Below are 15567 nucleotides of genomic sequence, written 5' to 3'. Positions count from 1 at the left end.
AAAATATGAGCACAATTGCTTTAACTGCTCATTTCATTCATATATGCAACCACCTCAATTGCACTTGCACAGCAAGTGCAATTCACATGCACAGGATAAGAAAATAGGGCTCTAACAACCAAAATAATATCAGTTACCTGTATCCTGCTCTTTACATACCACACTAATGAAAAAAAGCTTCCATCTACACAAAATGCCTTTGGCTGAAGCCACTTTCTTCATTCTATCTTCATTCTGTCCGTTTAGCCTTCTTCCTTTTCATAGCACTGAAGGAAAATGCTAACTATTAGATGGTGCCAAAAATTAATGTTCATGAATTACAACACAATTTACAACTTAAATTTACAATCAGTGATGTACTGGTGTTACAAAGACAGTTTGAAAAGACAGAGGGAGTACTACTGGTGACTTCTAGTCCTAGGAATTATATGAGGAAAGTCTAAAGCATATGGTAATCGTAAGGATCTTTGGCTGTAGTGCCACTTAAATCTAACAACATCCTCATTAGCATCCAGGAAACAGAGCTGTTCTTTAATGTTTAACAATGCACCACATACTGAATGGAAAGTTATTATGTCCTACATGAAAATGGTTTCTTTCACTTATTTATTTAGCTCAGTATGCAGCTAAACATACTAGGGTGAGTGAGGGAAGACTTTAAAATTCATGTAATAACCATACATTATAAATGACAGTAAAAAAACTCAAGTTCTTTTGTCCTACAATTTTTAGTAGCATTAATCATTATCTTATTTAGTGTTGCAATGTATTTAAATCCCAATTTTAATGTATTTGGCCTTATACTTCTACCATTCCAGAATGCACTGCAGAGCTTTCACAAGCCCAATATACACTAAGAAAAGGTGGGCATGGAAGTGGTGATGCTGGATATATAAATTATATTGATTAGTCTACTGTTTTCTTTTTTTTTTTTTTCTTTCTTATTCTTCTTTAAATCAATATTGGTTCTAGGTGGCAGCAAAAATTTGCACAGTATTTGAGTCAATGCAGTCAATTTAACTTACAGGAATCTGTCTGCATTTCTCCACAGATGCCTGCTTGCAACTTCAGTGGTCACAGAGTAAAAATTGGAACAAAACATGAAAACACCACGTAGCCCATAATTCAAATTCCTGTAAGTGGTGGACTTTCCAATAAAATCTAGACACTTGAGAGGTATGGAAAGTGCTGTGGCTCAATAAAGTTGATTGAGTGCCCTCACCCCATTTATATAGCACTGGTCAGGGGCAGGGGAAGAGGAGGGGGGAGAAGAGAGAGAGACAACATAAAAGAAAAAAAAAAAAAAGTAAAGACTTAACTGTTAGGTCTCCAGATTTAATGTTGTAGAATTCTCAAGAAGTCTGCAAAGCTCATCATACTGCATACAATTAAAGGCACTACTAAAAGTAATGAACAAATAATGTAGTAGACCAAAACAGAGTGATTGATTTGATATGTGACTGAAGGCTCCTCTTTTCTGCAATCAATGACATAAACCTTTTAATTTTCTTGCCTCTCCTGCAGCTCCCTAATATTGCCTCTCTGCTGGGTGTTACACTGTTCTGGGAAAAGTTGCCCATTGTATTGTTTTGAGATGACTGTTCTGTGGGACCTTGACCCTGCGAATAATTGCTACCAATTTTAGTGCTAGACTGCATGCAATGACTCTTCACAGAAAACCCATTTCATTCAAACTATTATAATCTGACTTTTAATTTTCCTTTACATGACATCAGGAATTCTGCACCTCTCATTATGACAAACTTCTATAGCAGGAGTCTGTGTTTTGTGCTATGCATTGAGACAGATAAAAATCCTGAGGGAGTGTTGCCTGAAAGCAACATTAAAGGAAAAGCTTCAGTTGTGCTGAAAAAAAATCCTAAACTTGTGCAGTGATTTAAGATTTGCCTTTTCAGTACAGTTATTTATCTGTCTGTTAACAGAACAATGAAATTGCTGGGGATTATAGAGGAACGGAAAGGAAAGGGGCCCTTCTGGATGCTGGAAACTGCTGAAAGGCAGAACGAACTTTGAGAATGTGAATTAAAACAGAGACTTGTGTGGGCCAAGTGAAGATTTATGGGAGAAGGCAATGGAACACTTTCCTATGATGTTTGCGCTCTTCCCAGAAACACTGTTTCTTCGGTAACCACAAAAGTGGAGAAGAAGGTGGAAAAAAAAAAAAGAGAGAGAGAGAGAGACAAAGAATTTGAGAAGCTGGAAAGTGTTAGAAAAGGTGGATTCAGTACATGATTTGTGGGGCTGCACAATTGGATGAGCTGAGCACTCTCCAGATCAAATTACAGCTAAGAATTTGACATGGGACTTTTTTTGGTGTTGATGTCGAGGAAGGAAAGTAGTTATCAGTCATGTATGCCTTCACCAAGGCTTGCTATCAGGAAAAAAGAAAAAAAAAATTATATTTTCAACTTTGTCATCCACACCACATGAAAAATACATTATCTTGTAATAACAATATCTTTTTCTGCATAGTTATTGAGATATTTGGCTGTAGTGAAAACAAACAAAAACCAAACAAGATGTTTTAAAATCCTTGCTCTCAAAGCGAGCTGGAAGAAATAATTCTTTGGCTTTGGCAAAGCTGAAATTTTAAGCTGCTTTCAGGTAAAGTTAGAAAATGGAGTGTTCCCATTTACTGGAGCTCACCTCTCAACTTCAGAGAAAGGAACATGCTGTGACATAGTGAACATTTTGATCTCTAAGGACTTTCTTCAAATTTCAGAAAATAACAGTGACCTCTTTGGATCTTTAAACTACAGTCTGGATAGAATGAAATGAACATGGAGTTGAATTTAATTTCTGATCTTTGTCCAGTCAATCTCAACATTTTAACCTTATCTCTGTAGTTGAGACATCTGAGGAAAAATGTCTAGGGAAAGCTCCCATGTGGTGACTCTGCACTGGCAATTTTTGTGCCCTTGCAGTCATCTGGGTCTCACAGTTCAGCTCATGGCAGAATATTATTTGGAGAAGAGTTTCAATGCAGTTTTCCGCATTTGCTTCTTCCATTTCCTTCATGACATCTGCAAGCCTGGCGTGTTTTCCTCTATGAACTCTCCTCAGCACCACTCACCTTTTCCTTCAAGGAAAAAGCATCATTAAGCTAAGTTTCTAATTTCCATGTACAGTCTCCGGACATTCCTCAGTTTTCTTGGGTATACATTGCTATATCTTTTAGTACATGTTTCCTCAGTGGTAAGCGTCTGCAGACATTCTTTGTAGATTCTTCAGCATTTATTTCCACATCTGATTGCTTTCCTGACTTTTCTGGTCATTATTAATCAATAATACCTCTGAAATGAGAGAAGGCAAAACTAGGTTAGATACTTAGCTTCTGACAGGAGCTTCTTTATCTGGAGAGAGGAAGTCTCCTTAGTGTGAATCCCACAAAAAATTCTTAATTCTTCCCTTATTTTCCAGGATAATATTTTATTTACTGTGAACTGAGCTGAAATGTGTTTTAAAATGACATCCACTTAGACCTGTTTGCAGCAAGCATTGTTTTTTCCTTCAACACAAAAGTCCTCTTCTCCTGTTATTGCCACTTCTCTTTTGAATTTGCTGGTTTTACTCTCAAGGTCTGTTGGTAGGTTATGAGAGATGGCCTGCATTTGTGTTTTTAGTTTTTCATTTCATTTAAAGTTTTGGATATTTGTAATGAAAACCTGAACATTAAACAGCTGTGGCTTGGCAGCCCTGGAAATGCTGCTCATTGAACTCCCTGAGCAATTCAGAAAACATCTCTGCCGAAAAATGAAACATGGTTTATGTGACTGTGTTACAACATTTGTAAGAAAGTACTAATAGTATGAATGGTTTATATTACTTTGCATAACTGGCATCACAACCTTTGTTTAACATTCAAGTAAGATTAGGCAGATAAAGAAGGAAGGCAAGAGAGGAAAACTTAAGCAAGCTATGGTTAAGGCAGTCTAAAGGTCAAAATTGTAATATTAAATAAATCTTACATGGTTTTATAAACCTTAATTTATTGTCTATGTGCAACTGACATTTTAGCTCTTGGTTTAATACCAAGCACTTCAAAGTATTCTTGTAGAAGAATAGTCGATAACCCTCTTACACAGTATAATTGGAATTCTGCATGTTAGAACATTTGGTTTCTGAAAGATTTTTGTAAATGTTAATAGCTGTCATTTAAAATGGTGTAAGTGTGAAATGGTATGAAAAGCAAAGGTTTAAATGTCACTGTGTCTATAATTTTCATATGGTAAAAACTAAATAAGTTTTCTGGAATGAAAAACCAAAAGACCTGCTGCAAGCTTGAAGATATAAGCTAGCTCATTATTATTTTTTTGAAACTGATATGACAGACACATTTGGTAAAACTGTATGAGTTTTAGGCTAAAATGTATAGGTGAACATTTAGCTGTCTAGCAGTGTTATTAATGAAAGTCTTTCTGTTTGCTGGTACCCATGATATGAGTATGAATATTTCATGGCAATAAAAAGACTTACCTGGAGAACCTTCTAGAGTCTCATCAGAAGTGTTCTCCTCTTAGGGACTTGCTTGCATTCCAACTGAAAATCTACTCACATTTCTGTGGTAGAGCATTATGATTTCCATCTACTAACAGGGGGCTGTGGTACATCAGCGGGGAGACTTGTGTTGTTTTCTGAGAAGGGAGGTTGTGCCTAACTGGAACGGAAAACATGGATGTATAGAGCTTTTCCATTCACTTGGGTGAGGAGTGGAGCTATGAATTTTAGATTACTGAGATTTGAAAAAACAGCTTTTCATAGCCTAGCCCTCTGCATTCTTTATTAATAAAGTCAATAGCACAGTAACTACAATGCCACACCAAAAAAAAAAAAAAAAGAGACAAATGGTTATTTATGACTTCTTTATCCTGCCTTACTTAAATATATTTCAAGAATTAAGAGGTAGCTCAAGACAACCACAGTCTCGGCACTTTTTTGAGCTTTACCAAGGATATCAGCTTACCATTCAGCCTGCCTAAATCAAAAGGACAAAAGCATTTAGGAGAGGGGAAAAAAATAATGATAAAGAGCAGGTAACATAAACAAAAAAACATGCCAAGAATTCCTTATCCTCACACGTTTTTTAGGAAGCCAAAACAGTCTTTCCCTCATGTACTGTAATAGTAAGGATTTACTTCAAGCAAAACAAGATAAGATAATTTTTGCGAGCTAAAGGAAAGTGTTCTTTAAAGTCTCATTGCAAAGTCTGTGATCCCTCATTCCCTAACCTGATTTCGTTAAGCAGTAAACTTATTTACAAGGTTGTTATTAAAACTGTGTGTCAAAAGTTTCCACAATTTTAGCATTTATTTCCATACAGGAAAAAAATAAGAGAGGCAGAGAGCACATCCTACAGCAGTCAGCTACAGAATAAGGGCCAGGAACCCACCTACAGAAGGGACTCTTGCAATCTGTAGTTTATCTTGCTATTGTAGCAGCAAAACTCCAGCAGCTGGAGTTGCTGGAGTTCACTAAGAACCACTGCACCAGAGAAAACAATGTGAAGCACTGCAATGACTTTGATCATACTGTGTGGGTCTCAGGTCTGAAAAGTCATGTGGGGAAAGAGTGAGAGTGCAAGAGAGCAGATAAAAAGGAAAAGAAGGATAGTGCAGGTAGAGATCAGCAACACCATGAAGGGTTGGACAAAGAAGTGTGTTCCTAAACACTGGATCTAGGGGAGCATCATAAAACCTACAACTTAGATAGGAAGAATGGATGTATTGACAGTCTTGTTTGTGGTTGCTGATTGCCATGTTGCCTCTATGCAACCCTAGAGTCTAGATCTACTACCTGTCCCCCTCCCCCCCCCCCCCCCCCCCCAGCTGATTCTCTGTTCTTGTCATTGCTCTAGAAGTTATATATATGCTACAAACAACACAAGGAGGAAAGACGTTATACTTTTGCAATTAGAAGACTGAAACTTAGTCAAACAGAAACTGAAGCATGGACATATTAGTCTACATTTAATGAAAGCTTTTGTTTGGTCAATAAGAGAAAATCTGAGGGTTTTGTTTTTCCATCAAAAAACATCATGACAAAGAGACAAAGAGATCTTGACAAATCATGGGGGTGGGCAGTCCACAGCAGCATGAAGTGTAACAAGAACAAGTGCTGGATTTGGCACCAGGGGTGGGGCAGCCCTGGCTGTACATACAGACTGGAGGACAAGAGGTTGGAGAGCAGCCCCAGGGAAAGGGATCTGGGGGTTCTGGTTGCCAGCAAGTTGACCATGAGCCAGCAGTGTGCCCTGGCAGCCAAAAGGGCTAACCATACCGTGGGGTGCATCAGGCCCAGCACTGCCAGCAGGTCGGGGGAAGGGGTTGTCCCATTCTGCTCTGTGCTGCTGCGGCCTCACCTCCAGCACTGTGTGCATGTTTGGGCACAACATTAAAAAAAAAAAAAAAAAAAAAAAAAAGATATATAGCTGTTGTAGAGTGTTCAAAGGAGGGCTGTGAAGCTGGTGAAGGGTCTAGAGGGAAAGACATATCAGGAGCAGCACTGGTCCCTTGGTTTGCTCAGCCCAGAGCAGAGCAGGCTGAGGGGAGGCCTCATGGCGGCCTGCAGCTCCCTCACGAGGGGAGCGGAGGGGCAGGCGCTGAGCTCTGCTCTCTGGGGACAGCGACAGGACCCGAGGGAACGGCATGGGGCTGGGACAGGGGAGGGTCAGGCTGGGTGTGAGGGAAAGGTTCTGCACCCAGAGGGTGGTCGGGCACTGGGACAGGCTCCCCAGGGCAGTGTTCACAGCATTGAGCCTGCTGGAGTTCAAGAAGCGTTTGGACAACGCTCTCAGACACAAAGTCTGGTTTTGAGTGGTTCTTTGTGGAGCCAGGAGTTGGACTCGATGATCCTTGTGGGTCCTTTCCAACTCAGGATGTTCTGTGATTCTATGACTTTCTCTTATTATCTGTTTTGTTTGTTTGTTAGTTTATGTTAATGGTTAAAGTGACTTAAGAAATATTTATTTTTGATTTACAGAAAAAACGTGTTAAGTACTCCTACTCTGTGGTAACATAATCATCCCAGGAATCTGCAGCATTTGAAAATATTTTGCCACACATCTTGAAAACCAAGCCACTTAACTTACGATGGTCCATTTTCTCTTTAAGAATTAATATATGTGTGTGTATATATATATATTATATTAGCAACATAAAAGAAAGCTAAGAAAGCTGCTTATGCCAACTTCCTTATTTATAATAACTATGGAAACCTTAATCACCTATGCAGTCCAGCAGGCAAATGTGAACACACAGTAAATTGTATCTGAAGTATATCGTGTTAGAAAACATTTGTTCATTTAACATCCCAAATGATGCCTGATTTTATGATGATAGTTATCAATCTCCATATTTTATGCCCTTTTTTTTTTTTTTTTCCAATTTCCATTTTTTCAGTCAAACGAAATCATCAAGTGACCTTGAAATCTGCACTGGCATTTTCCTAGCAGAGAAAGAAGCTCTCTTTTCTCATTTGCAAAAATGAATAACAATTTGATCATTCTTAAAACTTCTAAAAGGTTAATTATGCTCTCTCCATGAGCTCTGAATAAAAACCTGCTTTATCTCTGCCCAAATGAAACTCACAGGGCTCCCATTCCCTCTAACTCTGCCTGGAGACCAAATCCTGCAAGCTGTCAATTAACTCCTATCAACTCATAGATCTCTGCGAGCTGCAGATGATTTTCTCATCCGAAAACTATGACAGCTCTCTCATTTGCCAGGGCTGTTGGGTGACTTTAAAACATTCGCAGCAGGATAGTGTTATCTGGTTTTGGGCTTGGTGGAGAGAAGAAGAAAGAGTGAGAAAGCAAGAGCCAGAAAGGTCCTGGGTTAGAGAGAGTTCATTTCGAGCTCTAAGATTTCTGTCTGGTTGCAAAACCCCACTTGAACTTGAATTGCATGTTTCAAACAATAATAGAAACTGAACATGGTTATGTACTACAGAGACAATTCCTTGGGTGGATTCTTTTTTAACATTACTGCATAATAACAGACAGCCAGAGAGGAGATGATACTGGCAAACTACAGAACTGTTAAAACAGTAACAACAACATAAAATATTTAGTCTACTGGTATTGTTTCCTGGTTGAAAAAAATAGCTTTTTAATTTGTAAATCAGAATAGTAATCTGAAAGGGAACGACTGAGAGCCCATAAAAGTATTATTTCACTTACCTTGTGAGATAAATAATGATGTTTCCAAATGGAGTAAGTGGAAGTAAAAAATTGCATTGAGCACCTAGTGATCCCTGCTTATTTTATTTTTATAGTTCAACGTCAACTCTTGAGGAGTCAGATACAATAACTTGTAACAAAGCCACAGGAACTGGTACTGATGGCTCTGAATGTGCTAGAAGCTGGAGTTAAAGTAATTAATTTTAGGACTATTATAAATTGATGGTGTTACAGTTTACATATACATGGGACTCGGGAATCTGGGTTCAGCTCATGGCTATGCTTTGACCTTTGGAAAACTGCTCATTCTCCTTGTGTGCTGTTTCTCTGTCAGCTGTAAATCTTAATGCCTGCTTTTCCACCCAGCCAAAGTAACATCTTAGGCTCATGACAGTATTCACTCCTAGAAAGTCATGTCATTCAATTTTCAACAGAAAAAAAAAAAAAAGCGAAGAAGAAATTTACAGAACGCTATTGAAAATAAAAAGATTGATTAGTCTATTACGTTCTTCTGTTACATAAATTTAAGGTGCAAGCTCTGTAGGACAGGAACAATGAGACTTTATCTTGTTGGAAGTATTTACATGCCACCCAAAAAGAAAACTATTGTATTTATTACTCTTCGCTTAAGAAAACAAAATTTGTCAGTTAACTTAAAAAGTTCTTTATGTAGCTCCACATTTGCAAGATGTGAGTATACACAATATTCTTCCTTCTCCTCTCTTTCTTGTGCTTCCTGATTTGCCGAAGCTGTCACCAGGTAAATTGTTCTCAGCATTACAGTCAGTTGACTAAGCTCAGCATGGGGCAGGATGGGTTTTCTGCAGAAAGTCTATGAGTTGTATTTGACTTTTGCTCTGTAAGTAATAGGAAAGTCCCACTGTTTTCAAGTGAGCCAGGATTTCATGTCACAGTTATTAACATTGATAAATGACAGATTCTTGGACAACTTAAAAATTTGGAAAATCAGACTCAAGTGAGTAGTAGAGAAGGTCAAATAATGATTAAATAAAGGTGAACTAAAAGTTAACAACACAGAATAACTTTTGCAAGCACACAGAGCAATCTGATTATGTGGTACCTAACTTTTGGCAAGTTACATGATTCCATTTTAGCTTTACAGCTCATCATATAACTACTCTGATTTTTTCAGCTGTAATAGAATTTGAAATGTGGAATAAAATTACCTTTTTTTTTTTTTTGAAAAGACAGAAACAGGCAGCAATATTATGTATGTTCTAAAGCATCTCTGTGAGGCTTTATTTCCTTTTCATTAAGCAGTAGAACAAAACAGTTATCATGGAGTATATGTTGTTTATACAGCAATATTCTGCCGCTTCTTTAAAAGGATCTAATGAAAGCTGAAATATTGCTATGATTTAATTAAATTTTAAATATACCAAGAAGCTTTAATGAAAAGTTTTAAACATCTTAATTATGCTATCAAGATTACCTAACACAGAGAGAAATGGAAAACCTACCAGGCAGTAAGTAATCTGAATGGCTAAAATACATTTGAAATATTCAAGCATTATCTGATTTAATTGCTAAGAAGTAACTTGAGGAATAATTATTTTAAGATTGCCCGTGGAAACACCTAGTTTTAAATTTTCAGAAAAATAAGCACAAAGCCAGAGAGCTAGGTACCTGTGTCAGAATATGCATCCAGAGACTGGAGTCTAAGATGTAAAAGATTTTAGTATTTAGTAAACCTTCAGGCTTCTTATTTTCCCACCTGTTAGTCTGTGTATGAGATAGTTTCTGGTCTTGCTTCTCCTCAGGTACTTTCCTGAAGGCCATGTGTTTCCTTTTTCAGTCTTTGGTCATCTGTCTTTCTGTCAGGGTTTTTCCAGCCGCAATATATTTTCTCTTGGTTACTTTATTTGGGGTAAAAATTGTTTATTTTTTATTCACAGTAATGAAACCTTGGAAGGATCAATGACATAATGGCTAGTTTTGTAATTAATACACTAGAATAGTGACAGGAAAAAATGGAAGAATGTGTGAAAAACATCAAATACTTCAATGAGGTTAAGCGATTGCAAAGCTTAACCTGCCAGAAGCAGATGGGACATCGCTGTAGGTGCAGCTAATCCATCAGTGATGTGTCTAGAAACTCATATTTCTTGCTGACTTCTGCATCTAAGAATTTCCCCAATTACAGATGGACTGGTGACTCCCTGGAGCTCCTAATGTGCTGCTTTGGGGCAGGAAGACATTGACAGGCCATGTCTGGGCAGGGCAGCCTGTGTCTCCCACATCTTCCACTCAGCGATCAGGCTGGCTGGTGGGTTGAGCTGGCATTTCTAGGTACTCTGAGGACATTTCTCCAGTTTTAAATGCAGTTGAAGTGTTCTGGCAAAGAAGTTTTGAAAAAGTTTGCCAGCCAAAAGTGATGTCAACCTACTACAATCTTTGTCCAATGAAATCAGCATTTTCATCTGCATTTACCCTGGAAGGTGGGGCAGAATTTGGAAGTAAGATCTTCTATTCAAAGTTTGCTGTGACAGGAGATGTAGCGCATCTGCAAAGCTCTATGCTTTACACACCCACCAGGTGCAAACAAGCACTTGTACGAGCACGTTTCAAATGTTTAACAATATTTGCCAGTTTGGTGCTCTTAACTATGTGCCAATGCAAAACCACACTTAATGCTGAATTTACAAATGTTGGAGCATATTTAATGCTTTATTTTTCATTTGCATACCATTTTTTGAATGCAAAGTAGGAACAGAAAAACCCCTTTCAACATTTTTGCAGGTGTTCATATAACAGAATGCTAGTAAGTTCACTCAACTCTTCTGCCAATGGCAAACTATTTTCACACATTTCTGTTTCCTTTTTTTCAATTTTTATTTATTTATTTATTTTCCCTTCAGTCCAAAGGCACTCTGATTTCCAGATGATGTTTTATGTAGTAGTCCATGTTTCTAATAAATAGCTAGATTTGTGGAACGTATTAAGGATGTAATCAGCTTGGTATTTGGATTAAGTTTCTATCCAGCTCCCATTATAATCAGGATAAAGATTCCCTCTGATTTCAATGAGAGTTGGATCAGACCAGGAGCACTTTATATTTTAAAGCAATGTTAAGTGCTGCTGTTCAATGACACTGTTTCCCAGACACCAGCGATTGTTCACTGACCCAGATGTGAACTTGTATTTTTTCTGTCTCTGTTTATAGACACCCTTTCTCTGTCATGCTTATCTACCCTACTTAGAGAGACCTATTTGACTTGCTGAGAAGTTGCAATGGTCAAAATTAGAAAGCCTGCAGAAAACTGTTTATAGCAGAGTCTGTCAAAAATACTATGAAATAGACACAAAAATAATATTTACATAGATCAGGGACCTCTATTTTGCCATTCTTCCTTCTGTGCCATTACTCAGCTGTAGGAAAGGAGATTAGTACTTGGAAGAGGAGCAAAAAAAATAAAATAGCAGCTCACTTAGTAATCCCTAGACACTGGAATGGAAAGAAGCCATTCTTATAACCCCAGAATTTCCACCTGACAAGGCAAGGCGGTAAGTTTCACAAAATGCAGGGTCCTTAACCAAATGCCTGCCTATATCTGTGAGCAAGGCTCAGTCCTGCAAGACTCAGAGTCCCTTTCACCTAACAAAGGAATCCAAAGGTTTTGTTTGGTTGGTTTGATTTTGGTTTGTTACTGTTTGGTGGTAGTGGTGTTTTTTTTTGTTGTTGTTTTGTTTTGTTTGTTTGTCAGGCAGACAAAGACTATGAAAGCCAGAAAGAAAAGACAAAAAGAAGAAAGAGGTATATTCTTATCCACTGTCCACTTCAGATGTAAAGATCATTGTGGTTTAGCCCGGCTGGCAGCTAAACACCACACAGCCGTTCGCTCACCCTCCCCCCTCCCTCTCTGGGATGGGGGAGAGAAACGGGAAAGTGAAGCCTGTGAGCTGAGATAAAGACAGTTTATTAAGACAGGAAAATAATAATAACAATAATAATAATAGTGATAATGATAATAGTATTAATAATAATAATGTCTAAGAAACAAGTGATGCACAATGCAATTGCTCACCACCCGCTGACCGATGCCCAGCCTATCCCCGAGCAGCCGCCCCCCCCCCCCCCCCCCCGGCCAGCCACCCCTATATATTGTTTAGCATGACGTCAGATGGTATGGAATACCCCTTTGGCCAGTTTGGGTCAGCTGTCCTGGGTCTGTCCCCTCCCAGCTCCTGCTGCACCCCTAGCCTGCTCGCTGGCAGGACAGAGCGAGAAGCCGAAAAGTCCTTGGCCTGGTGTAAACACTGCTCTGCAACAATTAAAACATCAGCATGTTATCAGCGCTCTTCTCATCCTAATCCAAAACATAGCACCCTACCAGCTACTAGGGGGAAAATTAACTCTGTCCTAACTGAAACCAGGACAATCATGAATATAATTAATGTTGACTTTTGGCAGTGCAGAATTTCTGGAGACAAGTGGGTTCTACGTGAAATTTCTGTTATTCATATAAACATTGCTAATGTGTAACAGCAAAGCTGTGTGATGTTTCAAACTTTCAGTGTTAGTTGTGTTTGCACCTGGGTGCTAGACCTGTAAAAAATATTGTGCGTACAGAGATCTTAAAGGAAAGACTTCAGTAAAATTACCTTGCATATGCAAATGAGTATATGATTTTTCTTCTCTGTTACTTATGGTATATGTGTTCAAAATAGTTAGGGACAAATATCCTAAAGATCTCCATAATTTTTTAGATCAGAGAAAACAGCACTTCCCATTTCTTTTGTTCATGGTACAACTATTTTTAAGTAATCCATGAGCTTTCTAACTAAATGAAAACTGAAAAAAAAAATAAATAAATAAGGCAGAACTCACTACCAAATAAGTCATTTTCAGTCTAAGCTTGGCACAGGATGTACATTTTATAAAGAATTAAATAATAGACAAATTAAAAACAAACAAACAAACAAAAACCTCACCAGTAACAAAGGAAATGTTATCAACTTCAAGACCTGTTTTATTTTCAAGACTGGAAAAACTTACTGTCATTGTGGTTCAAAGCAGAGATATGCCTTGAATTTTTGAAGTGTTTTGTGTTCAATTGGGACTACTATTCTATGATGCAAGATCTTCTATATCCTCCATCACTGCTTCTAGAATGACAGTGTGAATCAATTTGGCAAACAGCTTCACAGAATAAATGTGGGTGAACATTTAGAGCTTAGAGATTTTGTCAATTTTTAAACCAGACCAGTACACCTACCGCTGTTATGCTTCTTGAAGTGTATTGAGGAACATTTTTTGTGACTGTGTTCTATGATGGTTCTATAAAATGACCAGACTTAACCAAAATATATTTACTGAAGAGATATATTTTAAAACATGGCTGAGCAAACAGTTAAAGTGATGCATCTGGGTATTAATCTTCAGTACAACAAGAACATGAGTAGAGGCGTAGACAAAGATATGACACTCTCATACATCTGATCTGCCTTTACATTACAGTTTTTTTACAAATGTCAAATCACACCTCTATGAGTAGCTTATGTATGTGACTGACTTGGGAATATAAAAACTGCAAAATGTAAAAATAAACCTGGTTATCGTCCTAGTGCTCTCACTAAGGCAGAAACCTGTGCATTAAGAAACTACAAGCCTGGAGGTAGATGAGGGCTTTTGGATTTCACAGATATGTGTCCCACACGCATTCCATTTTCTGTATACTGGTAAATATCAAGATAAAGGACTTCAAGAAAACATTTGAAGGGAAACGCCCCTCATCCCTCCCCACCCCCCACCCCACCCCCCAAGGAAAAAAAAAAAAAAAGAGGTAATTTTTGCCCCGAAGTACAGCAGAATGATGACTTTTCAACAAGCGTGTTGGTGGATTATTTGCTGAAGCACTCAGTGCTTGATCAGTAGTTACTTCTTCAGTTGGCTTGGTGATGGCAGCAGATTAATATCTGACTGTTTTGGCCTGTTTTAGTGCTGAATTGATTCTACTTTTTGTGATGCTTGAACAGCTCTGCTGTGTGGTGAGTACAGGAGTATCGAGCTCCCATTTCTGTCCAGACTGTGGGGACAGGGACAACGTAGAAAGCTATAGTGCTCTATTTTCGTGCTCAGTAAAGTCTACTGCAATTTTATATCACAACTACTGCAGCTCCAATGATCTTTCCCTTTTTATATATAGTGTAAAGCATTTGAATACGTTGGAGTTGCATTTCCCTTGTTCACTGGTATGGTATTCTGTTTGTTGAAACGTTGGTCACTGACCGCAGAAAGTACCTTTCCCCTCTGCTGGAAAATATCTAGATGATTTTACTGCAAAACATTCCCCTTGCCCATCAGATATGTATTAACACATTTGTAGCCAGCTACAGCATGAAATGCAAAGTTTGATATGACACAGAGCTGTCTGGAAGGTTTTTAGCCAAAAAATGTAATCATAGATTTCCGTAGCAACTTTCCTGCACTAAAGTTCTTCCATATGTGAAAATATCATCTTTAAAGAATAGGCAGGTATACATTATTTTTAGACTAGGACAACAATGAGAATGCTGGAGATGCAACATGGGCTCTTGGAAATTTTTCTGTGTAGGCAAGAATAAAATGTTACAGGGTGTTGTGCAACTGGACATAGGCTGTATTTTGTGCTCTGAAGATAATTGATTGCAGTCTTTTGAGTACATTTACAATAACATGTGCTGGCAAAACTATTAATTTGGTTGCCCTTACTGAATATTGTGCAAACAATCTCTATTTGCAATGTCTGTGAACAACACGTATCTCACTAAATTACTGTGTTGTAAGTAATACCATTAAAAGCAAATTTTAATGGTTATTTCTTAGCAGCTCTAAGGGAACATTGGCAGTCATATTGCTTCTTCACAGGAGCTAGATGGTTTGAATGAAACACTCAGAGAGACTTTGCAGCTGTGGAGGATAGGCTACTGAATTTAAATGATCCAACACAATCATTAGAATTCCTGAAAATGTCCAGAAGTCATTGCACACAGATATTTTCAGATTACCCATTGAATGTAGGAGGACTGGCAATGAAGAAAGAGATGGATATGAAAAGACTGCCAGACAGCCTTTCTCTGTGACAATAACCCGACCAACTCTGGAGTTGCTAACTACTTTTTACTGCTATTTGGCAGTTATGGCTTCGAGAGAAATGAACAGCATGTACTAAGGAAGGCAAACCATTGTTGCATTCATGACCTTACAGCAAACATCCTTCATACTCAAACTCGACTGACTGGCATGCAGATTTGTTTCATAAACAAAAAGTAGTGTTTTCTCTCTAAACAATTCATTGTGAGCAATTTGTCATTGCAAACAGCTTCTGGCTGTTGACCAATTCCTTTCACAGAATCCTTCTTTAAACCAA

Source organism: Anser anser (assembly GCF_964211835.1).
Source record: "Anser anser genome assembly, chromosome: Z".
Classification (NCBI taxonomy): Eukaryota; Metazoa; Chordata; class Aves; order Anseriformes; family Anatidae; genus Anser; species Anser anser.
This window is presented reverse-complemented; position numbering follows the sequence as displayed.